The sequence below is a fragment of the Schistocerca piceifrons genome, chromosome 11 (assembly GCF_021461385.2).
Source record: "Schistocerca piceifrons isolate TAMUIC-IGC-003096 chromosome 11, iqSchPice1.1, whole genome shotgun sequence".
In the NCBI taxonomy this organism is placed as follows: domain Eukaryota; kingdom Metazoa; phylum Arthropoda; class Insecta; order Orthoptera; family Acrididae; genus Schistocerca; species Schistocerca piceifrons.
Genome location: NC_060148.1, coordinates 120111856 through 120139840, shown reverse-complemented (window position 1 = coordinate 120139840; position 27985 = coordinate 120111856). Strand labels below are relative to the sequence as shown.

At 39.1% G+C, this 27985-nt stretch overlaps 1 long non-coding RNA gene across 5 annotated transcripts in view; it reads right to left on the bottom strand.

Annotated features, from left to right (window-relative positions):
* The window catches only part of LOC124720057, a 72991-nt gene that overhangs the window by 44148 nt on the left and 858 nt on the right, over nt 1-27985 (bottom strand). For 3 of the 5 annotated variants that reach the window (XR_007006049.1, XR_007006051.1, XR_007006048.1), the window contains exon 2: nt 16806-16847. The exons of 1 other annotated variant lie outside the window; for it this stretch is intronic. This is a non-coding gene — a long non-coding RNA (uncharacterized LOC124720057). Of the gene's footprint in view, nt 1-1020; nt 1323-16805; nt 16848-27985 lie in introns of all 5 variants that reach the window. One more of the 5 variants, XR_007006050.1, reaches the window with a different exon arrangement.

Below are 27985 nucleotides of genomic sequence, written 5' to 3'. Positions count from 1 at the left end.
CTTCTTTGCTTAGGACTGGTTTTCCATCTGAGGACACACCATATAGTTTTTCAAATAAACCAGCTTCCTCACTTGATTATAGTTTCTTGTTTAACACAGACCCTGTATCAACTAGATGCAGTATAAATGTAGGTTTGCCTGTGCCTCTTTGTGTTTAGGAAGATGAACAATTTCTCAGAAAATACCACAACACAAAAAAAGAAAGATAGAGATAAGCTTCTACATTTCAACACTTCTAGAACATTCTCCATAACTGTAACTAAAAGTGCAATACATCAGCCCCAAATACTAAAAGATAATAATCAGGGTTGGCACAAATTTCCAAGATATTTCCCTGATTTCCGGACAAGTTTTAGCACTTTTCCATGACAAATTTTGAGATCTCAAAGGTACGTTAAGACGTAAGTTGACAATCTGTCTTTGCAGCTATGGTACAATAGAGCAAATGAGGAAATATTTTAAAAATTTAGCAATCAGATGGGGTTTCCTGATGTGAGCAAAAATCTTAAGTACTAACATCAAACTCTTTTGTAATGAACTGTTTTTAGATGGGGAAACCAAGCCAAATAGTATGTGTGTTTCATTCGGCCCACTGATATTATTTTACTTCAATAAAACAAAACACATATTGTGATAAAAATGCATATTTCCTTGGAGTTGCAAGACAGATTTAAAATACCTTCACTGATTTCAGAAATAACCTCAGGAGAAAGCTGGCCTTTTGAAAGAAGTGTATAAGGTGGGAAAGAATTGTGTAAAGCAACACTGCAGGGGACCCCCAATGAAATATCGATTCTACAATGTTCTTTATTGTCGGTTATTACCCACTGTGCTATATCTATTATTTTACAGGTATTCAGGGATTTTTCTTTCGAGAAATATATAAGCACAAACCGCCAGCAACTGGCATAATCTTTTTCTTCTTATTTTCCATGCTTTATAACATGTACAGTACTTTTAAGCGCCAAAATGAACTATAACAAATAAAATGTCTATAAAATGCCACACTGTACAACATACTTATGACGAGACAGTTGTAATTCCTGAAGTCCATCGCCCACGGCCTCTGGCCTGCCGGGGAACACCACAGTCCTGGGCCCACGGATAAACCGTGAAAATCTGCTGCATTACGTCACACACAAACAGACCCAGCCTGCGGGCAGGTCGGTGAGACTAGATCCGACAGGCAGGGCCTGCACCTCAGTGGGAACCAAATGGCTTTAGGTCGGCAGGCCCGATCCGTTACAGATACCCACAGGAGCAGCCTGCACTTTTGGCCCACCTCGGAAATCCCGCGCACAGCCAGCACGAACAACAGACAGCTAGTTGAAGAAATGAGACCATGGTGATCAATCCATGCAACAGGTAACTTGCTCAAATACTCTGAGAATCAATAATAATGAGGATAGGTACTACGGTAACTCACCATAAAGATGATTGCTGAGGCTCAGACAGACATGTAGAAAAAACAATCACACTCTCACAACTAAATGTTCATCCTAAGTATTTGTCACAAAATGAGAGAGCGCGTGCGCACTCACTCACTCACTCACTCACTCACTCACTCACTCACTCACTCACTCACTCACTCACTCACTCACTCACTCACTCTCTCTCTCTCTCTCTCTCTCTCTCTCTCTCTCTCTCTCTCTCTCCACTCAGACACAACTCAGCCACACATAACCTCTGTCTCCGGCCACTGCATCTGCAGTTTCTGAGAATCAGATCCAAATAAACTACTACTCTTGCCTCCTTGGCTCTCTTTGGCAGCTGCTAGGCTAGGGGCAAGAAGTGGTGGCAGTACTGACTGCAAGCTGAGGGGAGTGGTAGGAAGGGAAGAAGCAGTGGGAATGGGGAAGTAAGGAAGCGGCGCACACTACTCGGCTGCACCCAGCCGCGATGATGCATAACACCTCAGTAAACAAACCATTTCATTTTCTGAGACAAAATCCAAATATTTCCAGTGTTTTTTTTTCATATTTCCCTCATGTGTTTGAAATTCCCTGATATTCCCTGATTTCCATAATCTGTCAACCCTGATAATATTGGAATTTTCAATGATGTTTACCCAGCCCCCCATTTCCGATCCTCCTTGTGATGGTCATAGTAGCCTCTACACCCATTCACAAACTCACAGCCTGTGAGTTCCCTCCGTGCTCTTAAAGCTCACTGAAAAGCGAGTGCTGTTTGTCACGTCCTTTTTAAAAACTTCAGAGAACACAGATAGCATAGGAATGGGTCTAAAATTCCCTACATTATCCTTTTCTCATAGAGCAGTTCACACAACTGGCCATTCGCAAAGCAAAAATTACAAATGTGGCTAATTACTGGGCTAACATATGTGCCACAGCATTTACAAATTCTGCTACACATCCCATTATAATCCACGGGAATCCTTAGTCTTCGGCAATTTAATTAGTGACTCGATCTCCCCATTGTCAGCACCACAGAGCTGTAATTCGTGTAGCAGTCATGGAAAGCCATTTTCTAAGAGTTGAATAACTCCCTACAGAAACTAAGTTTTAATTTAATTCAATAGCTGTTTTTAGAAAGTGACTCTGTAAGTGTAACAAAATAGCAAAGCTATCATAGTTGTGGCACTGCTGTCCATTGACCCTGTGTAATGTGCGTGAATTTTACTGAGAATTTTCCGAGAAGAGAAGAGAAGAGGAAACTGATTTCGAAATTCAAGTGCCGAGACAAGTCATCCACCAAGAAACTGGAAATATTTGAATAACACAGTTTGGAAATGGTAGGAGTAAACTTAGTAAAGACTTCTAGAAATTTTTGAGAACAATTCTCATGGAGAAACATCAGACTGGCTAACAGTACTTCAAGAATGGATAAAAAACTGTCTCAACCACAATAAAACATTTATTTAAAAGTGTTACCGGTTTCAGTCAGATTGTGACCATCTTCAGACCATTTATATGACGACGGTAGGCGGTGGAGCAGTGCTGAATGGGACAGGTATTATGACTCCACAAAGCGAGTTTTTGACATTCATGGAGTAATAACAACAGCTCCATTCACTGCCACTACCTAGCATCGTGGTATAAATCTTTTGAAGATGGTCACATTGTAACCGAAACTGATAAACATTGTAAACAAATGTTTTATTGCGGTTGAAACTGTTTTTAATTCATTATTAAAGTAAGAGTTTTGTCTACTGTGTGTATTCCAGTGATGTAATGATATAAAAAAATAAGAGAGTTTTATAACAATTATGCATGAAATGAAAGGATGTTTCAATATTTGTAATTAATAATTTTCAATACTCTATAATTTAAATGCTAAGCATAAATGACTTTTTGCAACCAAATGTGGTTGACCACAGTGGACTTCTGACTAGGGCAGTTTGCTCAGGTGACTTGCTGAGCAGAGAGCATGTGAAGTGTTTTGGGGTCTCTTGTCAGTGGATGCCAATCTGGTAATGTTGTTTAGGCAGCAAAATGGTACTCGTACATGAGTGTTGAGTAAAGAATTTTGGAAGTTAATGTTTTAATGTTCAAACTGAAACATATCAGTGTTTCGATCAGTGGTTCTGAGATATCAGTAGATGGCATCCTTTTGTGCACGACTTAAGTTTTTTTTAGATTCACATATATAGTTTATCCAAAGACTGTAAGTCATTTGGCCTATTTCATTTGTTCTTGTTATGATATTGAACAGGTTCCAGCATCTCGATATCATAAGATCTCATCTTTCATTTTGTATTTGGTGTCAACGAATCCTGTGTCTAGGTGTTAGAGCTCGAAATCTGAAATATTGTGAATAAATCAAGTGTTTCAAAAGTCTTGTTTACATTGATCAGAATTGCCCTGATTCCAGCTGTTTAAATATATCACACAATGTATTTTTTAAAAATTCACTGACTGTATTTCATTGGCTACTTGTTTAAAATTAAAATGTGCACTTTAGGACGTAACTGCAATAGATGAACTGTCTGCTACTCATTAGGTTGTTCAGTCACCCCTTTGGTGGGGAAGTAAAGTTGGTTCCTTTGGTATGCACATGGGGTACTTATTAGTGCATGCTGCTACTGCTTATGTTGCAACTTCAGTACTGTACATATACCTGACTTAACAGTAACAAAATCAGCAGATATGTAGATGTCACATTCGTAACATATAATCAAATTGAAGAGCAAATAGAAATGATGTTATGTAGATTCAACAGCTTTCATAAGAACAGCCATTTCACACAGAGAGAACACCAGAAAGATAACAATATAAACTTCTTTCACATGACAATAACAAATACAAAGCAGACCCTGAACATCAATGTGCACAGAAACCAACACAAACAGTCACTGTCACTGCAAATCCCCCCACCACACACACACCCCAACACATGCAAAACAATCTGCATTCACTGCTTTCTTAAACAGAATACAGAAATTCCCACTTCATGCTGGCGACAATGACCCACAAACACACACAATCAAATAGATTTCACAAAACAATGGCTATGATGAATATGAACTAGGTGCGCTATCACAACACATACCAGAAAACAAAAGCAAACAAACTGACAGGGCCATCAGCCAACATACAAAAACCCAACTGTTTAACTATACCGCAATTCAGAGCCATTTTATACAAAACAGCCAACCTGTTGGAAACCAAAGGTATCAGGATCACTTCTGCCAACAACAACTTAACTGGTTCATGACATCTCACAAACAACAGAAGAACTGAGCAAATTACAAACTTACAGAGCTATATGCAGTCATTGCAACTACTGTAATACTACAGTGATCAAATGGGCAGAAATTTTAAAACCCATTTTAAAGAACTTGTTGACCGTTTGAGACTTGATGAACCTAAGAAGTCAGCCACAGCAAAACACATGGACAAAACAGGCCACAGTGTTGCAACAGCATAATTTCAAAAAGAGCTGGAAAATGGCCATCTCGGAGGAAACGGATGAGTCATCCACGTTAAAAGTTGAAAAACAAGATCGTAAATGAAACAGTGGAGTTTAACAACCCACATTTCTTGACCAACTTCAATTCAATAGAACACATATACACATTAAGATCATACACAAACCTAGGTCCCAGCAACATCTTTGAAATTCTTTAAAATAAAATTTTATAGTGTCATTTCTAAAATAAAATTGTCACAGTTTCCCATTCTGTAATATATGTTGTCAAGCAATATCAGTGATGTGACAGTATAATATGTAGAATGCATCGCAAGTGACTGCCAACAGCCGGGTAGACATACTGATAGGTAGATCAAAACACAGTCTGTTCTGACTGCCGTGTTGCTTTGCTCCAGTCAAGTTCTTTTGCGATATCGTGTTTCGAGTTACCTTCGGGAATTTGCCAACGATGGCTAACAAATTCATAGAAATGTTCATAGAAATGGAGGTTGCTGAACACATTGTAAGAAGACAGCCACTTCAGATGAACAAAGTGAGTTGTTATTTAAAATTTTTCTGTGTGAACAGCAGACCAACAAACAAAGAGGCATCGCCTCTTATTAAGCTATCCTTCTGTTTCCCTGCAGGATGCCCACAGCAGCTGCCAAGACTACACACATAAACTTTAACATCTACGCACCCTTGCGCTAAATATTTTTCTACTGCCACTGCAGCTCAATGATGATGCCTAACCTCAAAGTATGTTGCTAATTAAATAATTTCAGTCGTCAACAAATTTTGTGACTGGTAGCAGTATTTCAAAAACCTTTTCATAGTTAAGAAACACACAGTAGCAAAAAGCCTCGTTGCATATCATTTCCTGGCCACATACGTGTCCTTGTCGTGTTCGCCATTGTGGGTGCTACACTAGGTTTCTGGTATTCTGGCGACGGGGGCTACGGTTCCCCAGGGAGAGGGCTGAGATATCCATAACCCTTCTACATGTACAAGCAGAGTGAGGGAGAAATGACTGTCCACATGCCTCCTTAAGGGTCCTAATTTCTCTTATCTTCGTGGTCCTTACATGAAATGTACATTTGTGGCAGTAGGATCAATCTGCAGTCAGCTTCAGATGCCGGTCCTCTAAATATTCTCAACAGTCTTCCTCGAAAAGCGTGTCACCTTCCCTCCAGGGATTCCCATTTGAGTTCGAGTTCCCGAAACATCTCCATAATACTTGCAGGCTGATCGAACCTACTAGTAACAAATCTAGCAGCCCACATCTGCATTGCTCCAATGTATTCATTTAATTCTCCCTTGTGCGCATCCCTGGCACTCTAGAATAGGTTACTCAAGAACAGGTCGCACTAGTGTCCTATATGCTGTCGCCTTTACAGATGAACCACACTTTCCCAAAATTCTCTCTATAAACTCGAGTCAAGCATTTGCCTTTCCTACTACAATCCTTACATGCTCATTCCATTTCAGATCACTTTGCAATGTTACATCTCGATATTTAAACAACATGACTGTCAAGCAATGCACTACTAATGCTATAATCAAACATTACAGACAATGCACTACTAATGCTATAATCAAACATTACAAATATTTTCTTGCTCATTTACATTAACTCATATATTTCTACTTTTAGAGGTAGCTGCCTTTCATCACACCAACTAGAAATATAGTCTAAGTCATACTGTATCCTCCTACAGTCACTCAGTGATGATACTATCCCATACACTACAGCATCATCTGCTAACAGCCGCAGATTGCTGCTCACCCTATCTGCCAGATCATTTTTGTATACAGAAAATAACATAGCTCCTATTACACTTCCCTGGGTCACTCCTGATGACACGCTCACCATCGAGAACAACATACTGTGTTCTGTTACTTATGAGCCACTCATATATTTGAGAACCTATTCCATACGCTCGTATCTCCGTTAACAGTCTGTAGTGAGGCACTGTGTCAAATGTTTTTTTTAGAAATCTAGGAATATGGAATCTACATCCTGCCCTTCATTCACAGTTCAAAGGATATCATATGGGAAAAGGAAAAGCCAAGTTTCACATGACACATGAGTGATGCTTTCTAAAACTGTGCTGACTGAAGGACAGAAGCATTTCAGTATTCAGGAAATTTATTACATTTGAATTGAAAATACATTCAGGAACTCTGTAGCAAATCAATGTTAAAGATATTAGTCTGTAATTTTGTGAATCGGTTCTTCAACCTTTCTTACATACAGGAGCCACTTACGCTTTTTTCCACTCACTTTGGACTTTGAGTTGGGCAGGAGATTCATGATAAATGCAAGCTAAGTACAGGACCAATGCCATAGAGTACTCTTTGAAACCAACCTGGTGACACTTGTTTTCAGCTGTTTCCCTTGTTTCTCTATGCCAGAGGTACACTACCGCTCATTATTTTCGATACACCCTGCTATTTCATATTTACAACACAAATCGAACATTATTTCTCACAAAATATTATTATATTAACTTCCACATATATAATACTATCGCAATCATTATATTTTACTTTCATTAAAGTACCCTCCTTTGGATTTAATGAATGTCTCACAAAGTCGAAGCATGCAGTCAATCAGTTTTTGTAGGTATTGTGGATCTATATGATTCCACACATCCTTAACAATACTCCAGAGATATTCCTTGCTGGATATATTAACTTCCATGATATATCTGTACACTTCATCCCAGACTATTTCAATGGGATTACAATCAGGGCTTTGAGACGGCCATACCATATCATTCAGTACTTTCTGTTCTTCCTTTGATGCAATGTAGTTCAACAGTATGCTGACCAATGTTTTGAGTCATTAACCTGTTTTAAGGTGAACCCCTTCCCTATTAAGTGCAATCCACTTCATATTGCCCGATATTGAAGTATGTGGTGGTACTGCTTCTGATCCATACACCCCTCTATTTACACTACGTCACCAACTCTATCCACAGCAAAACATACCCAAACCATAATAGAACCTCCACCGTGTTTAACTGTAGGTAGAACACACTTCTCGGCTACCGTTTGCCCTACAAATCGGAGAACAAATGTTATCCTTCTGGTTCCAAAAATCTGTAACTCCGATTCATCGGTGAATAACACCTTCATCCACTCTTCCAGTGTCCAACTACGGTGTTTTCTAGCCCATTCAAATCTCCTTAGAAGGGGTTTCCTTACTGTGACATATCCTTTCAACCCGATTTCAGTCAGCCTCCTTTTTACTATTGCAACAGATGTTGTTGTCGTGTTCACTTCTACCAATTCAGCATGAATTTGAGGCGCTGTTTTGAATCTGTTTCTCTTACTGGTAATTCTGATATATTTATCTCACTTTTGGTTGTTTTACGAGTTCGTCCTGGTCATGGTATGTCCTTATTGCTACCTATTGTCTCCTGGCAGTGAAAGGTGTATTGACTCCCCCTACAGACACACTACACTGTTTCACAATTTGGCGAATAGAGAAACCTGCTTGGCTATGTGCTACAATACCAGCCAGTTTTTCTACGGACATCTCCACTCGTGAAGCCATACTATCAGTGTGCACACTTCAATTATTTATTTAGCGTATGGGAAGTACAAATCACGTATGAAAAATCTAAAAGTACATAACACACAAAACAGTTACAATATCACAAACAAACATCTAGGTTAGAAATATAATCGATTGCACTGTTAGTCGCATCCATGAAGTCCCTTGTTGGCCCAGGGTAGGCCCTCAGAGGGCATTCTACCACGATATGGTGAATTGTCTGCCTGTCAGCGCCGCAGTCGCACTGTGGTGATGGCACTATGCTCCATTTGTACAAGGAGTCCGCACAACGGCCGTGGCTCGTCCTGCTCCTGTTAAGGGTAGACCAGATTTTGCAGGGCAAATCAAAGCCCCGAGGTCTGTTAGATGTTCCCAATAAGGTGTTAACCTGAGGCGGTGTCTTTTCCTCCCATTCTTCTCTCCAGCGGTCCTCAAGAATAAAAGCGTTCTTTACCAGATCTTTGGCACTTGCGAGAGGGGGGTGTCTGGATTTCAATCTATTTTGCTCAATTCCATTACTCAGGGTGTGGATACGAAGATCTGGGCTATTTTGGATTTTTCGACACTCCCTGACAAGTGCGTGTTCTCTGCGCAAATGTGGCGGCGGGATATGGCTCAATACAGGCAGCCATTGGACAGGAGTTGACCTGATCGTTCCAGAGATAACCCTCATCGTTTGGTTCAAGACTGCATCCACCTTCTTGATGTGAGCACTATTTAACCATATTGGGGAACAGTACTCTGTTGCAGAATAGACAAGTCCTAGTGCAGAGCTACGCAGAACGGAGGCAGTGGACCCCCAACTAGTGCCACAAAGCTATTGGACAATGTTGTTTCTAGTTCTGACTTTTTCAGCAGTGTTTACAAGGTGTTGTTTATAGCTCAATGTTCTATCGAGTGTCACGCCCAGATACTTTGGTGTTCTATTATATGGAAGAATGCCGCCATCAAAGCAGATCTTGAGCTCTTTGTTTGCTAATTTGTTATTCAGGTGGAAACAAGTGGCCTCTGTTTTGGATGGGCTGGGTTGGAGCCTCCAGTCACGGAAGTATTTTCCTAGAGTGGTCAAATCGCTGGATAGTGTGATCTCAGTTCCCTCCATCACTCGGTGTTGTGTGGCCAAGGCCCAGTCGTCCGCATATCCGAACATTTTGGATCTCGTCCTAGGCATATCGGCTATATACATGCTGAAAAGCAGTGGAGCCAGTACTGAGTCTTGGGGCAGGCCATTATTTTCATGAATTTACTTCTGTTGTTACCAATGACAACCTGGAATGGTCTATTGCAGAGCATTTCGTTGATAAGGTTAGCCGTTTTTAGACATGGCACGATGCGGAGGAGCTTATAAATCAGGCCCTGTCTCCAGACAGTGTCGAACGCCGCCGTCAGGTCAACAAATACCACTGATGTTTTTTGCTGTCTTTGGAAGCCCGCCTCGATGTAGGTTGTTAGAGCGAGGACCCAATCCGTGCAGCTTCTTTTCGGCCGGAAGCCCGCCTGTTCTACCGGTACAGCCTCCAGGATGACTTCGCTCATTCTGTTGTACATAAGTCTCTCCAGTAATTTATAGATCATGCTGAGTAAGGCGATTGGGCGGTAGCTCTGAGGTTGGTCACTCAGTTTGCCCGGTTTTAATATGGCAACAATTTTAGCCTTTTTGAGAGTGTGCGGAATTTGTCCAGTTTGCAACACGTTAGAGAAGAATCGCGCAAGCCATAATCTTGCAAATTTACCACAGTGGAGCAGAAATTCTGGGTGAATCCCATCAAACCCTGGGGCCTTTCTTGGTTTTATATCGTTCAGGGCCATATTTAACTCTTCAACTGAAAAGGGTTGGGAATAAGATGTATTGTTCTCTGCTGTCGATTTTAGCTCTTTAAGCTCCTTTTTAATTTTTATAGTATGGGCTCGTTCCTTTGGGGCCCTGGACGTCTTCCTGATGTGAACCGCAACTGTATTTGGGGACATAGCGCTGGTCATTCGCAGATTTTTACCTCCACCTCCAAGTCTCCGAAGCAAAGACCACACCCTTCTGCTTCAATGTCACGAAGGAACTGAAATGCAGGAACCACACGTTATGTATCTTAGCAACGCTTGTCATTCGCTGCGGACATCACATCACTACAGGGAAAATACAGGTCCACTAAATGCGGCGTCTGTCGCCAAATAGGTAAACAAACATATCAGATAGGTACATAATATTTATGTATACAACACTGTTTGTTGGATACTGTTGTATCTCTATGACCACAAACAAAAATCATGACATCTGTACAACTGTTGTACTATTCCTTTGCTTCGTCAACCGTACCCATGGTATTAGACCTTATCTACAGAATCTAGATGTCATTTATTGGGTGTACTGAAATTAATTAGCAGTAGTGTATCTGTTATTGTATCTTCCATATGAGGGTCCGTGCAGTGGTCAAACTATCTTCGAATGACTCTAAAACTGTCCTTATATAGGACCAGACAACTTCACCATCACACTCTAATTAAAACTCAATAGAGAAAATATTCTTATCAATGTCTCTTCGATATACTTCCCACGAATTACTGAGCAGTACGTGTTGTTAGTGGGTGTCAATAACAGGCAATGGAAATGCCTGAATTCTGTTGCTTAAGTCGATCGGGTGAAAGCAGTTTGGAATTCTTGAAATCGAGGAGTCGACCGATAGCATTTGTAGGGTTTGCAGGAGGAGGCTAGTGCTGTCTGGGGTGGAGCTGGTGTTCCAAAGTATTCACCATCAACAGTTACCTTCCAATCCTGGAAAGACTACAACAATAGGAGGCGTATTTCTGAGTGTGGGTGTGAATTCTGTCCAGTCATTTTGCGAACACACATACACTACATATGCGCATGCCTTATATCACATAGCAGATCCATAAATTCCAACTGCTTTCATGGAAACTGAGTGTGGTATTTTTGTGCAACTTTTTCCTTTCTGACTCTAAACTGTTCACCATTTTTGTCTTTGTGTATATTTTTGACACAAGTTGGTATGAACCAGCTGGAGGTGGTGTCGTAAGTGTATGCTATGTACACAATCCAGTCCCACTGATGAATCTCGGATTTATTCCCGACTGTAGTTAGATATGGGGCTTTCTGGAGACTTCTCACATTGTTGGGAGGTGAAGGCTATTTTAAAATGAAGACTGAAAAAGCCATTATTCAACTGAGATTCGTACTGTGAAACCGTGCTTCTTGCCAAATTTTACTATTGTAAGTCAATGTAAAGCACGCTATAGGATTTGACGAGTGGGTTTGTGGGTGTCAAATATGTGAAATAAGTGGCCATACTGCACTGACTTGGAGAAGCTTAAATATTTTACACTGCCAAGGAACCATAGTAGCTGACAAAAAATTTCAACTTGGTACACTTGATACCTGTACCCATTCCTGGAAAAAAGGAGTCTCAACAGATGGATCAATGTTGGGGCCACTCCTGTTCCTTATTTATATAAATGATATGCCCTCTAGTATTACGGGTAACTGGAATCGTAAACCCTGACCTTGATCAGACACTTAATCATTGATCAGATAATCAAACAAATATGAGGAGTCTTCTATTAAAAGAATCCACCGGTTTGGACAGTCACGTAGAGATTATCCAGGCGAAGACACCATTCGGATACGGTGGGGTGTCACGTAGAGTACAAAGGCGAGTCTGAGCACCTAGCGATGCACTGAATGAACAAACAAGCAACATATTCCACATAAGAAGATGCTAAAATTAATTCTTTAAGGAAAGTTGGTAAATTGAAACATTTAACAGATGTCTTAGATCAACAGAACATAGTTATCACAGCCCTTCAAGAGTTAACCGGGACACTATTGAATCAGGGGGATATCGAATTTATAAGGGACCACCAGGAGAAAGGATAATAGAAAATCTTCCCCAATTTGGTGTGGGTTTCTTGGTACACAATAGAATACTTGATTCCATTGACGATCTTTCGTCCAATTCCTCAAGAATGGCATTGTTGACAATTAAGGTGGAAAACAAAAGATATACACTGATAAATATTGATGCTCCAACTAATGTTAAAAATAGAACTGACAAGGATGGAACAGAAAAATTCTGGGATGAACTTGATCAACTAGTAAGGACCATACTAGAAACTAACATTAAAATTCTGCTTGGAGACTGTAATGCGAAGACAAGACGAGAGAAGAAATTTCGAGGTGTGGTGGGGCGATGGCCAGTTCATAAACTTATTAACAGGAATGCGGAATGGTTAATTGAATTTCATTCTACAAATGGATTGGTGTTGAAGACAACAAGGTTTAAGAGAAGATCACATAAGTAAATGACATGGAAATGTCCTAACATCAAGCTACTAGAGTTCCAGATAGATGTGGCCATGGATCAGAAATACCATAAGGAAGTCTATTATAAGTGCTGTGTGGCGTTGATGTTTATTCAGACCACCACATTTCTAAAATTAAAATCTAACTGAAACCTAAAAGAAAATGCAAACCTCAAAAGTTAGATACAAAGAGAACATATGATCCTACTTATAATATTAATAATCAAATATATTAAGAGAGCTAAAGAATACCTTTAAGTGACAATCTAGAAGCCACTGTCAATTGATTAAAAGCCTTAGCTGAAGAAGTAGCTCTTGTATGGAAACGCGAGAAACATGCTTGGTGGAATGAGGAATGTGATGTAGTGATTCAATGTAAACGTAAGACCTGGTTAAATTACTGACAAAAGAGAACTGAAAGCTCCAGGGAGGAATTAATAAATGCTAGATGATCAACTGCCAAAGAAATCAGTTGGGTCAAAAGGCAATTTCATAAGGAATCGGTAAAAATCTATGGAGGATGCTTTCAATCACCACAAAACCAGACATTACTAACAGACATTCAAACAGTACCAGTCGAAATACACTCCACCTACTCTTATGATGAAGGATACAAACGGAAAGGCAGCACACAACAATTATGACAATTCAATGATATTGGCTAAATATTTCAAATAGTTACTAAATAGTGTGGAACCTGAACATCATTCTGAATCTGACCCCTATCCAAGAAACAAAACACATTTAGAAAGACTTATACCACCACTTCCAGATGAAGTACAAGCAGCGATTAACTCACTTCGGAATTATAAAGCAGCAGGTGAGAACCAACTAGTGGCAGAACTTTAGAAATATGCAAATGTACAAATTATCCTGAACTTAAACATCTTACTGACATTTGGAATACTGAAAAGTTGCCAGAGGAATGGAATGTTGCGATAATCCATCCACTACACAAAAAAGGAGATAGATTGGATCCAAATAATTATAGGGGTATATCCCGACTGGATATTACTTATAAAATTTCTTCCAAGGTTCTGTATTTCAGAATTCATGAACAGCTTGATGGTGAACTAGGCGAATATCAAGGAGGCTTTTGTCCAGGACGAAGCTGTCCTGATCAAATTATTAGTCTCATATGGATAATGAAACATCGAAGGGTCAGGGACAAGAAACTAGTGATCACGTTTGTTGATTTTAAAAAGGCCTACGATAGTATCCATCGTGAAACTCTACTGTCAATTCTTAAAGAATTTGGTTTACGTCAGAAACGTGTCAACCTCGTTGCAGTCACCCTTCAATATACTAAAGCTAGAGTAAGGTTCAGAAATGAATTCTCTAAACCTTTTGAGATCCATACTGGCCTATGACAAAGCAATTGATTGTCTCCATTATTGTTCTATTGGGTGTTTGACAAAATCATGTGCAAATGGAACAAGATATGCTCACCACCTGTTAAGACTGGATGAAAGATTCAACTTAACTGCCTTGCATTTGCAGATGATTTGGTGCTGTTAGCAAACAATATTAATGAAGCAAAGGTTCAGACAGAACAAATAGAACGACTAGCGGCAAAGATCGGATTGCAAATTTCGTTTGGGAAAACAGAAATGATGCCCAGCTTTCTCGGTTGACACATCCCGTATCATACTCCATAATGATCAAATAATTAAAATAAAGTTTAAATATCTTGGTGACATTATTACCTGGAATGTTAATGAAAGAGCATCAGTAGATAGTAGAACATTAGAACTTCTGTGAGCACAGAGAACAATGTGGCCACCTACTAAAAACAATCTCTCTCAATAAATGCTAAATTTCGACATTACTCCTCCATCGTTAAACTGGAAGCAACATATGCAAGTGAAACACTATTCCGACTAAATACTCAAGCAACAACTGACAAATTGCAGAAAGTTGAGATAAGAATACTCCTAACAATTATCAGTAAGAAACATCAAGTTAATGGGCAGAGGAGACTTTTGCCAAATTCAGTAGTGTATAAACAAAGTGAATCCATTTTTGATAAAATGCAGAAAAGAAGGATTGCATTTTTCAGCCACATATCTCATCTTCCAAATACTAGAATCCTGAAGCAACTTTTTGACTACTTCTGGAACAGTAAAACCAAAAACATCTGGTTTAAAGAAGTACAAAGTGATCTGGATGAACTGAACATCACCACGCACCAAATTCAACAAAGTGAAGAGAAACTGCTTCTGGAGAACAAATACACACGGCTGAGATTCTAACCATCAGAATGGAGGAAATATTTCATATCTGCAGAAGAACGAGCAGCCAGATCACTGCGAATGAAGAAGTTTTGGAAAACGAAGAAATTGCTGACTGCTAAGACCTAAATTTAATCATTGTAGACTGTTGTATTATGTTTGATTTTAGTGCTCCAATGTGGGCATAAACTATGTAAATAAATAAATAATTATGGATAACTCTAAAATATGTCTGTTCCTGATAACACTAGCTTGGTAGTAAAGGATGTTGCGCGCAACATTGGCTCGGTTTCAAATAGTGCAGTTCACGACATTAAGTTCATGGCCTGTAGAAAATAAACTAACGCTAAATCACAGTAAGACTCAGTTTTAACAGTTTCTAACACAATTCCACAAAACCTGACATTTTAATTTCACAGAATGGGCATATGATTAGTGAAACTGAACAGTTCAGATTTCTAGGTGTTCAGATAGATAGTAAACTGTCGTAGAAAGCACACGCTCAGGATCTTGTTCAAAGACTTAATGCTGCCATTTTTACGATTCGAATGCAATCTGAACTGAGTGATCGCCCAACATGAAAATTAGTCTACTCTGCTTATTTTCATTCACTTATGTCATATGGTATTATGTTTTTTGGGTAACTATTCCCATTCTAAAAGGATAGTTTTGGCCCAGTAACAGGTGGTTCGAGCAATAAGTCGCGTAAGTTAACGAACCTCTTGTAGACCCCTGTTCACAGGTCTGGGTATTTCGACATTGGCCTCAATATATATATATTCCTTACTGTCATTTCTTGTCAATAATATTAGCTTATTTCCAAGAATAAGCAGCTTTCACTCAATTAATACTCGGCAGAAATCAATCCCGCATTTGGATTGGACTCCCTTAACTCTTGTGCAGAAAGGTGTGCAGTATACTGCTGCAACCATTTTCAAGAAGTTACCACTAGAATTCAAAAATCTAGCAGTACTCCATGCACTTTCAAATATAAACTAAAGAGTTTCCTCATGGGTCACTCCTCCTATTCTGTTGAGGAGTTCCTTAAAAATCAAGCTGATTCTTACGTTATATTGCTGACTGGGTTTACTGAAACTTATGGCTTGACATTTTTCAGGCTCATACACATTTTATTTTTATCTGTTATTACTTTTATGTTGTAATGTCATGTACTGACACATTCCAGGACCTTGGAGATTTGCTCCTCAATTTGGTTTTACAGAACTTGACGCGTAAATAAATAAAATAAAAATGGCCGCACGGGTAGGCAGACAGACGGACGGATAACATAGTGATCCTGTATGGGTTCCATTTTTATCAGCTGAGATACGGAACTCTAAAAATGAGGAATTGTGCAGTTTATTAATAATGTAAGGCACATAGGCCCACATTTTGCATGTATTGTTACATATTAGTACACATATTTTGTTTGTGTTGTATTATTGTTTATTTGAGATATTCCTTGGGCGATGTGTGGCATTAGAAATTTGTCAGAAAATGCCTTTATGTCACACCAAGTACACGACAGAGCTTCCAACTCTACATGGATGTCTTAAGGAGCACCTCAGAGTAAGAGATATCTAACACTGTCAATGAAAGCTACATGCAAAAATGCTTCTGTAAAAACTTGTACAGAAAAGCTGACAGTGAGTACTAAAAATTGCTCTGATGTATATACAGAGGTAGCATATAACAAGGTACTCTGTTATCTAATTCTGTCGATAACTATTTCCCAGTATGAAGGAGTAAATAATAATGATAAATAATAGTAAAGAATATAGTGAAAAGGAAAATACTTTAAGAGTAACAAAATTTTAATGGATTTTACATACAGCAGACTCTCTCACATGGCAGTCCTGGAGTGTAACATGAATCTGGAATGGAAGAAATTTGGTTTGACAGTTAAAATAGAAAATAATTACTAACAACTTGCTACACATATTTGTAATCAAAATTTACTATATTTTTGTCATCTCATGCCTTGGAGTTAGATATCTGGACTGTACTGAAACTTAACATGAGGAGGCTAAGTATTTACATCAAGAAATTACTACAGGAATTTATTACCCTTTTCTGTTTGGACTTTGATCATGTAGCAAATTTATCAAGGCTGAAGATTATTTTATTACACTACTGGTCATTAAAATTGCTACATTATGAAGATGACGTGCTATAGGCGCAAAATTTAATCGACCGGAAGAAGATGCTGTGATACGCAAATGATTAGCTATTCAGAGCATTCACATAAGGTTGACGACGGTGGCGACACCTACAACGTGCTGACATGAGGGAAGTTGCCAACCGATTTCTCATACACAAACAGCAGTTGACCGGCGTTGTCTGGTAAAACATTGTCGTGATGCCTCGTGTAAGGAGGAGAAATGCGTACCATCACGTTTCCGACTTTGATAAAGGTCGGATTGTAGCCTATCACGATTGCGGTTTATCGTATCGCGACACTGCTGCTCGCGTTGGTCGAGATCCAATGACTGTTAGCAGAATATGGAATTGGTTGGTTCAGGAGGGTAATACGGAACGCCGTGCTGGATCCCAACGGCCTCGTATCACTAGCAGTCGACATGACAGGCATCTTATCCGCATGGCTGTAGCGGATCGTGCAGCCACATCTCGATCCCCGAGTCAACAGATGGTGATGTTTGCATGACAACAACCATCTGCACAAACAGTTCGACGCAGCAGCATGGACTATCAGCTCGGAGACCACGGCTCTGGTTACCCTTGATGCTGCATCACAAGCAGGACCATCTGCGATGGTGTACTCAATGACGAACCTGGGTGCACGAATGGCAAAATGTCATTTTTTCGGATGCATCCAGGTTCTGTTTACAGCATCATGATGGTCGCATCCGTGTTTGGCGACATCGCAGTCAACACACATTGGAAGCGTGTATTCGTCATCGCCATACTGGCGTATCACCCGGCGTGATGGTATAGGGTGCCATTGGTTACAAGTCTCTGTCACCTCTTGTTCACACTGACGGCACTTTGAACAGTGGACGTTACATTTCAGATGTTTCACGACCCGTGGCTCTACCCTTCATTCGATCCCTGCGAAACGCTACATTTCAGCCGGAATAGGGGCACATGTTGCAGGTCCTGTACGGGCCTTTCCGGATACAGAAAATGTTCGACTGCTGCCCTGGCCAGCACATTCTCCAGATCTCTCACCAACTGAAAACTTCTGGTCAATGTTGGCCGAGCAACTGGCTCGTCACAATGCGCCAGTCACTACTCTTAATGAATTGTGGTATCGTGTTGAAGCTGCACGGGCAGCTGTACTTGTACAAGCCATCCAAGCTCTGTTTGACTCAATGCCCAGGTGTATAAAGGCCGTTATTACGGCCAGAGGTGGTTGTTCGGGGTACTGATTTCTCAGGATCTATGCACCCAAATTGCATGAAAATGTAATCACATGACAGTTCTAGTATAATGTATTTGTCCAATGAATACCCATTTATCATCTTCATTTCTTCTTGGTGTAGCAATTTTAATGGCCAGTAGTGTACATGTGGAAGACAAATAAGGAATAAAATAACATCACTGTTTGTGGGAGCACCTTCCTACAAAGAGCAAGGGTAAGCTATTATCATGGAAAACCTGACAGTCTTATCAACTGACCAACACGTAGTTTCAAAATTCAGGGTATCTGAGTAACTACTGGCTCTTCAGACTAGGTTCAGGCACTTGGCAGATAAAACATCTGGCACTGTAATGATTTAAGATTATATTTATTTTGGAAGTTTCATAGATGATAATACATTTGTCTCATTAACTCTAAGAGTCTGCTACAAGATGAGAAGTAGTTAGATTATCACAATGGGAACAAGATGAGTAACTGGCAGAAAGTTAAGGAGAAGTATTTTAGGCATATACGAACCGACATACAAGATGTAATTGGTATAAGCTGCCAAAAAAAGATCATGTTAGTAAATCACAACCAAATGATTTAAAACATCTAGTAAAATGTTTGTCCATTTCCTACAAATGTTCCAGGAAAAAAAAAAAAAAAGTGTTCGACTCGGGACAATGTTTTTGGAAAAGTTGACACTGGACAGCGCACAAAGATTAGATGTGACTTGTGGAAACATTATGCATAGTAGACTGGAAGAATCCATTAAAGAGAATCAAAAACTAAGGGCACCTGTCCCACACATCCTCCAACACAGGTACGCTTATGTAAGCGATCGGTTCGCATTATTTAGTGCTGCGCAGGGGCGGTGGCAAGGGGTTAGCTATGGGGCTATAGCCCCAACCCCCCCACCCCCAATGGAGTATCATGTTACACTGGATAAAATGACTTCAGAAATCAGCAACTACATAACTTCAACAGATTCAACCACTTTTATGATAATATAGCAATACAGGTTGCAATGTAGCTAAACCAATAAATAGCATTTAACTTAAAAAGGGCATCTTACTATTTAATAATATACACTGGATGATTATTAATGTACGAATACCACTTACAATAATCAAGGAAGCTAAATAGGCCTATGCTGCGTATGCCTACCAACACAAACTGCTGACCCCACACAAAAAACTTCGAAATTGCCGGACATCTGGGACAAATTGTATTATTTTCATGAGCACACACATTCTGTAGACATGTTACCAAAAACTACTTTAAGCAACACCAAATTTTAACAATTTGTCGGTGGAGGACCCCAACTCTCGTTTAGTTAAGCGATATTCCATTCCCCCAAAAACCCCCCTTGACTGACTTCTAGGATCACCCCTGCCCCTGTGCATAAAGATATAGCGAGAGTGAATCAGAAACAAGTAGACAACAACAGATTGCATGGTAAACAAAATACTCATCACAGATTGAACCGTGTTTGACTCACGACAGAATAACTAATTTTCATAACGTGCACACGAGGAATGAACACAATCCATGCCAAGTAGTAGCAACACATTTTCAGTATCACTTTTCTGTAAATGTACGGGCAGGTATAATCGATGATTTAATTATTGGCCCTTACGTTTTACCTGCATGATGGATTCCTAACAATTACCGAAACTATCTAGAGGAGACATTGCTAACAACTTCATTGGAAAATGTTCCATTAGCCATATGTCGCAACACATGGTTCCTCCATGGTGGTGCTCCACCCCACACTGGTCACACAGTATGGAGGTTTTGAATGGACGATTTCTAGGACAATGGATAGGATGTTTTTGTGCATATTGATGGCCAGCATGCAGTCCTGATTTAAATTCACTGGATTTTTTTTACTTTTCGGGCCCTATGAAGGGAATTACTTATGTCCAGAAAGTAATTAGTGTGGATGAACTTACACAGAGGATTTTCGATGCTGCCAATACCGTGAAGGCAAATGAGCACACGTGTGAATGAGTGCGACAAGACTGGGTTCGCCGTCATGAAGCACGTGTTGAAATGAATGGCGGGCATTTTGAACACTGGTGTAACACTAAACAAAGTAATGTGGGTTTCATTACAGTACTATTGTAGCAAGGGGAAACAACCTGAATTTAATTTTCATTGCAGTTTTATTGTAAAAAGAGAAAACAGTTGATTGTATTAATGCACAACAAATTATAATGTACTACGGGAAACACATTTTATTTTATGTAGCTTTTCTTTACTACCATGACCTCCTTTATGGTAATGTTGCAACAGAGAAAACATCTGGTTGTACTTAGTTCATTGATTATGTAAAATGGATTATATGTTGTCAACCAGCCAGTGACTCTTTAAACTGCTTGTTTCGGTAGTATTTTAATACCTAGACACCACGCAGCATTCTTGTACACGTCCAATGCTTACATTGCTCTGCTTCATCCATTAACTTTCTCTGACCACTGTGTCAATGTCTTTAATAGACAAGAAACGCTGTACGCCGTCAGATGACAATGTAAACAGAAGTGCATCAACTATCAAACCCACAAATATCTGCCTTTTCGGAATACAAAAATAAAGAATGCGATACAGTGATATCTCAATAGATTTTTTTTGTCAAGCACAATGACATGTACCTGCTGTATAATTATGGCAGCTTCTATCATTTACACCCTGTATAAGTGTGACTGGATGGTGGCCTAAGGACTTTGTGCCCTGATTAGGAGGTACCATTTGTTAGGGTCTATTATGATGAACCAAATGATGTAAAAATTCATGACGAATCTTAACATTAGTATTGAGGTCAAGTAATGTTTCTTCTTCCTTCTTTTCATTAAAAAAAGAGGGAGGGGGTGAGCACCTACATGGTGTAGATTAACGTAGCGCGAAATCTTTCTCCCCTTGCTACAAGGAAGAACCTACGAGGTTAAGTCAATTATTATACACAAAGTAGTTATAAAATTTTATTGTAATCAAACAGGAAACTTAACAAGAACATCATTTTTCGACATAGCCTCCTTGCGTTTCAACAAACTTGGTCCATCGTTGTATAAGCCTCCTGATTCCCTCATAAAAGAAGGTTCTCAGTTGAGCTGTGAACCGGGAATGCACCGCTTCTTTCACTGCTTCATCCAAGGCAAATCGACGGCCCTTTAATGCCTGTTAGATTGGATCAAACAAGTGATAGTCAGAACAGGCAAGATCAGTATTATATGGAGGATGATCCAGTACTTCAAATTTGAGTTTCTGGGGTGTTTCAGCAGTGTGGGCAGCAGTATTCAGAAGGGTTTTGTCGTGCAACAACACAACACCTTTTGACAGCAATCCTCAGCATTTGGGCATTTGCTTCGAACTGCAGGCTTTAGCCTGGTAGTAAACATCTCTCTATAACATACATTGTTTATTGTTGTGCCCCTTTCCCCATAATGTTCCAGTATTGGGCCCTGTGCGTCGAAAAAACAGTAGGCATCAGTTTTCCTGCGGATGGTTGTCTCTTGAACTTTTTCTTGCATGGCGAATTTGGTTGTTTCCATTCCATACTCTGCTGTTTACTTTCCAGCTTGTAATGATGGATCCATGTTTCGTCACCAATAATGATCTTGTCTAAGAAGTTGTTCCCTTCATTACCATAGCAATCCAAATATTTTCTGCAGATGTCCAACCGCATTCATTTATGCAACTGTGTGAGTTAATTTGGGACCCATCTTGCACAAACTTTATGAAACGCAAGTCTGTTGTGGATGATTACATAGGCAGAACTGTGACTAATTTGCAGACGATGTGCCACTTCATCAATAGTTAATCGTCCATCTAAGAGAATCATTTCACATGAATGCTCAGTGGTTTCTTCATTTGTGGCGGTAAACGGTTGTTCGGCTCCTTCATCGTGTGTAACACTTGTGCGACCATTTCAGAATTTTTTCAATCCATTCCTAGACACTCCATTGTGGCAAAACACTATTCCCGTACTGTACTGAAAGTCTTCGATGAATTTCGGCCCGATACGCCTTCTGACCACAAAAAATGTATCACTGAACGTTGCTCTTCTTTGGTGCAAATAGACAGCGGAGCAGCCAATGAACAAAGTATGCGTCATCAACGTAAAATGACAGTACTACCAAAATAAACAAAAATATAACTAAATTGTGGATAACAATTGACTTACCGACGTATCTAATAGTAATTAAACCCTTTTTTCTCTGCAGAGACACAATTCTTTTCCTTTTTTTCCCCTGCTACAGGCACTGGCTAGTTTTTGGCTGGAATTGCTCAGAAGGGAGAGTCCTCCAGAAATGGTAATGCTAACAGTAATCAAAATGCTTGAAGAAAAGGAACATCCTCTAAGTCTTCTATGAGAGGTAAGTTATAATTTACTGATGTTGGTGCCTTAACAAGTGTAGATTAAGGTTATTATGTGAATAAATGATTAGGTCTCTCCAACAACAAATTACATACGAAGTTCTTATGTTGTATAAGTTAAAATGGGTTTTGTATATTATGTGACAAAACTGGGTTTATACTGTTTTATTCTGGGTGGCAGTAATATTAATTGGTATGGATTTTCAGGGGAGGTTAATTTAACTTACTTCATGTAGTTACATTAATTGCTTAACCTGGTTTAACTAAAAGATTAATGATTAAGCAAGACATGCTAACAGCTAATCGGTTCTCTTTGCAGTGTAGTCCACAGAAGTAGTGAAACAATGTCAGTACAAATAGTTTATGATCAGGCTTATTACAGTTTTACCACACTTACTGAAGTCAAGGAAAATAATCAGTTTTGACCTTAAACATATTTTCTTCAATTCCTTTTACTTAAACTTTCATGTTAATTATGTCTGCTTTTTAAAAGGCACACGTTCCTGTTATATAAGGTAAACATATGCATTTTTTTCTTGCTATTATCATTTCTTATTATTTTCCTCATCATTACTATCATTTTCATTTTATTTTCAAAATTCACATAACCACTTGAGTCTTACGGAGAGCGTGTTGTTTGTGAACTGTTTGCATCATCATAGCTGTTTCTGCTATGTTCTTGACAAGTAACGGAAACAGATGTGATGATTAAAACATAGCACAAACAACATGCTCTCAGTAAAACTCAAGTGTACAAACAATTTTCTCAGTTCAAAATCAGAGAAATGGCCACTGAAGATCTGCCTCATTCCAATCGCCCTTCGACTGCTCGAAGCGAGGACAATGTCAGCAAAATGCGTGATGTGATTAACAAAGATCTATGCAGGCCACTGACCAATTTGACGACACGCCAGGGTTGTCCCGGAGCTCAATTCAGTGCATTTTGACTGTTGATTTGGGGAGGTGTAAAGAGGCAGCAAAGTTTGTGCTGAAAATTATCACCACAGATCAAAAGGATCATCACGTTTGAGCCTGTCACAAACTGAAGGATACATTCAAAGATGATCTAAACTTTTTCAACAAAATCATCACAGGTGATGAGCAACAGTGCTATCGGTATGATCCAGATAGTACGCAATAGTCAATTCTATGGAAGTTAACTGGCCCACATTGTCCAGAAAAAGCTCAGCAAGTGAAATCGAACGTGAAGACACTGTCAATTTTTTTTTTTTTTTTTTTTCACATCAAACTGATTGCACACTCGCAATTTGTCCCTCAAGACCATACAGTAAACACCAATTCTATATGGAAGTTATGAAAAGTCTGCACAGGAGTTTGGAGTGAAAACGTCCAACTTTATGGGATTCCAGCAATTGGTCCCTGCATCTTGTCAACACACTAACACACACACAGCTCTCAGTGTTCATCAGTTTTTGTCCTCAGCAAAGATGACTACCTTGACCCCGTGCCTTCTTCGCCAGATTTACCACCATCTGACTTCTTCCTGTTCCTGAGGATAAAAAGAGACTTGAAAGGAAAGTTTTCTGCCGATATCAAAGATGTAAGACGCAGTGTCACGAAGGTATTAGCACTTCACAAAGAGGACGAATTTAGAAGGTATTGCCCACACTGGAATAAACATTTGGACAAGTGCATTAATGCTAATGGAGTGTACTTAGGAGAAGGTCAAGGTTGTGTTTGAAAAACAATAAAGTAAATGCTTTCTACAAAGAAATTCCAGTGATTTTGGGCCCCCCCCCCTTTTGTATTCACTAGTCCCACCCCCACCGTGTCACATAGAACTCCTAGAAACAGCTTCCTGAAAATGTTTATGCACCCCTCTAAATGCGAGTTATTACTGCCAACACTAAGGCACTCTTTCTCACCTGAAATCTTGATTGTGGTGGGAGATTGCTAAGCAATACGGCTAGGGATATAATTCAGGTCAAATGGCAACAACGTGGTTGAAGATAAGTTGGGAGACACTAAAAATGTGGATAGCACACTAAGAATGTTTACAATTTGAGCATGAAAAACTTTGTGATTACTGAAAATAACAGACCGCTTCCCATATACTCCATTCTACATTACACAAAATGTAATCAATGTGTGTGTGTGTGTGTTTGGGGCTGACAGGTGAAAATGTAATTTCACTGATTAGCAAGGCCACTGCAATGGGGTTTGTCACTGAGTGAACACTATTTGATCATGTGGTGCAATACAGTGCTATTTTTCCCCATTCTGTTTTGTCAGCTTTTTGGAACAGCAGATCTAGTGCTGTCCATTACTTTATTGTGATCTTGTCCCCTTGTGACTATTTAATACAAAATGTCAAATCCTCTTCTTAGTACTATAGAGGCTTAGGACTATTATTACATATCTTATCGTCATCATTATTAAACGTGATATATGATACCAATATGGACAATGTGGAAATTATCACCTGTGCTTCTGGTACCTGTGGGCTAGTTTATATCAAATCCCCAAAAGATTTTGACATCAAAGTGTCAGGTATTTCATATTTTTTATTTACAGTATATACCCACAGAGTAAACAAAAAGTAGGCCTAATAAATTTAATATTCTGTTGAAGCACAGGTTATTTGTTTTTCAATTAACAAGAGAAGTATTTTTTGAGATTGCCATGAAACTTCAAAACTACTGTTGCTAGAAATCTGAAACTGATGTTAACATAAATGACTTAGATCGAAATAAATTCACCGAATCCAAGTAACTTGACATCAGTTGTTACAATACGGATGTCCTACCAGATGGTCACGTGATAATTTGTGCCGGACGGAGACTCGAACCCAGTTTTCCCACTCATCACATGTGCTCGCCTCAGGATTAGGCTCTCTGTACTTGCCTCCCAGACCGACCAGCACCTATGGTGTCGGGATGAAGACAACGTAACGTATAGAAGTTTGTGTCGATCCAAGAGGTGTGCACAGATAGCTTCATTCTAAGGCAACCGCTCACGATAAGCAAGGTATCTGGGTTCGAGTACCAGTCCGGTGCAAATTTTCAAATGTCACCAACAGGTAAAACATTAGTACCTAAAATAGCTGACACCAAGTAATTCACATTCAGTTAATTTATTTTGATCTGAATTCAAGCGGCTGTTAATCATTATTAATGTAATACTCCATATTGGTGCAGGCCCTAGATTATAAAGAATAGGTCTCTATTCTATACAGTCTTATTCCCACTAATGCAGGCATACAGAATTAAGCTGCAGGCATTCAGTGATGAAAGTAAGACTACAGTATAGCAACGCAGTGTTTGGATCGGTCCAGAAGGTATGAACAGATAGCCTAATGGTAAGAGGACTCCTTGCGATAAGCGGGAAATCTGTGTTCGAGTCCCAGTCTGGCACATATTTTCATATAACACCAGAAGGTACAACATCTGTACCTAATACAATGGCACCAAGTTATTCCTATTTAGCGGATTAATTTCAAACAGTTGTCAATCACCATCAACATAAATAATGTAAATGTCTAGGTTTGAGCTTTGATTAGAAATCTAAAGTGATGCTCAATTTTTTATTTATTTTTTTTTTTAAAGTTTGGTAAGTGTCAAAAACAGTCCTTTTGTTTACATACAATGGGTTAAATTTCAAGATAAAGAAAGCAAGGGTATTTGAGATACAATGTTAAGACCAATCTATTATGTACATTTTAAGTTGTTTAAATAACAAGCCGTGAAATGATGACTTTTCTTCAGGACTGATAACCTCACTGTTTGGTCCCCTCTCCCAAATCGACCAACCAACAACTTTCTTCCAGAAGCAAAGCTATGGTATTAGTCTTACTAAGAACTGAACTACATCTTTATCAATCCTATATATAGTATGAATATGATGATATATTTAAGTAATAAAAGTTACCCACCGTAGAAACAGAGGCTAACAATGACTTTAATGAACATCATTTGCATTTTGTTTGGAAAGGTTTAAGCAATCCTTTTCTCCCACAAGAGAATAAAAATGAATAAAATAAGATCACACAAAGCAGTCACTTGAGCTATGTTACCTGAAGTCTCATTTGTAAGATGCCAAGATGCCTTTCGTTTGGATTTTACAACAAATTGTAAACAAGAACAAACAAAGTGGTTATTATGATATTTTATCAAAAATCAAAGTACAGACTCTCCCAGTGGCCATACTGGGCTCAGCTTACCCTAGAATACAACCAGTTAAGATGTGTAAGATATTTCAAGATATAGATAAGGAAAAAACAATGAAGCTGTTGATCCTTTTGGGCACAGAACACTAACTTTTAATTTCTTTGAATGTTGGCAAGCAACATACTATCAACTTTGAAAAATGTTAAGCTACTCTCGGTTCAAGCAGATGCAACCAATCGAGGTTCAATGACACATTTTCTGTAGAAGTCTTCTGTTTAGGAATGGTCTATGGTCTGTGCACCTGATTTATCATTCACAGCATATGGCTTAAATGCAACCTAAAATTAACACATTGGAATGAGAGAGGGAAGTCCCTGGGATGATTTCTGAATCGCTTGGTTCTGACGGTATTCCTTTGTTCAAATCAGATTCCGACAATGGTTTCTTGAGCTATTATTGCACAGCTGTTTGTGTGTCATAATTTCATTTTCAAATCAACACCGCATTAGCAGAAAGTTTGTTGTCACTGGCCCATAAATATGCTATAAGCACTTTTACAATTTGTTATGAGAAGACAGTGAATGCTGCTTCATTATTGTTGAAGTCTTGTGAATGCTGCCATTTTAAGATAGGCTGTTGAATGGAAAACATTAAATATCACTGTGTTGCATTTTACGCATTCTAAAATGTCTATGTGTAATACATGTATCCGAGTTCAGTATTATCCTCATTGCAGTATACAACCGAAGGATGCATTGTGGATTGGCAGACGGTCCACCGGTAAGACTGAATTTCATACATCGAAGCACAAATGAGTAATTTTCAGCAAAATTATAGGTTATGAGAACTTTTGAGTCATCTTGTATCATAAGAAAACTGATTGCCCCTTAATAACATTAGGGACCCATGACCTCAGCAGTTTGGTCTCATAAGATCTTACCACAAATTTCCAAAAAATCTCTCCAATAACATAACAGCGTAACTTTAATCTAAAATTAGAATAGAAGCTACACCAAAACTTCCACTCTTCATTATTGATGATCCCTTGTAACTTAAGAAAAATCAATGTAGTGCAGTAGACTTGTACATTTAAAAATCAATTCCCCTTTCTACTCATCCTCTCCTCACCTTCAAATTTTATCAA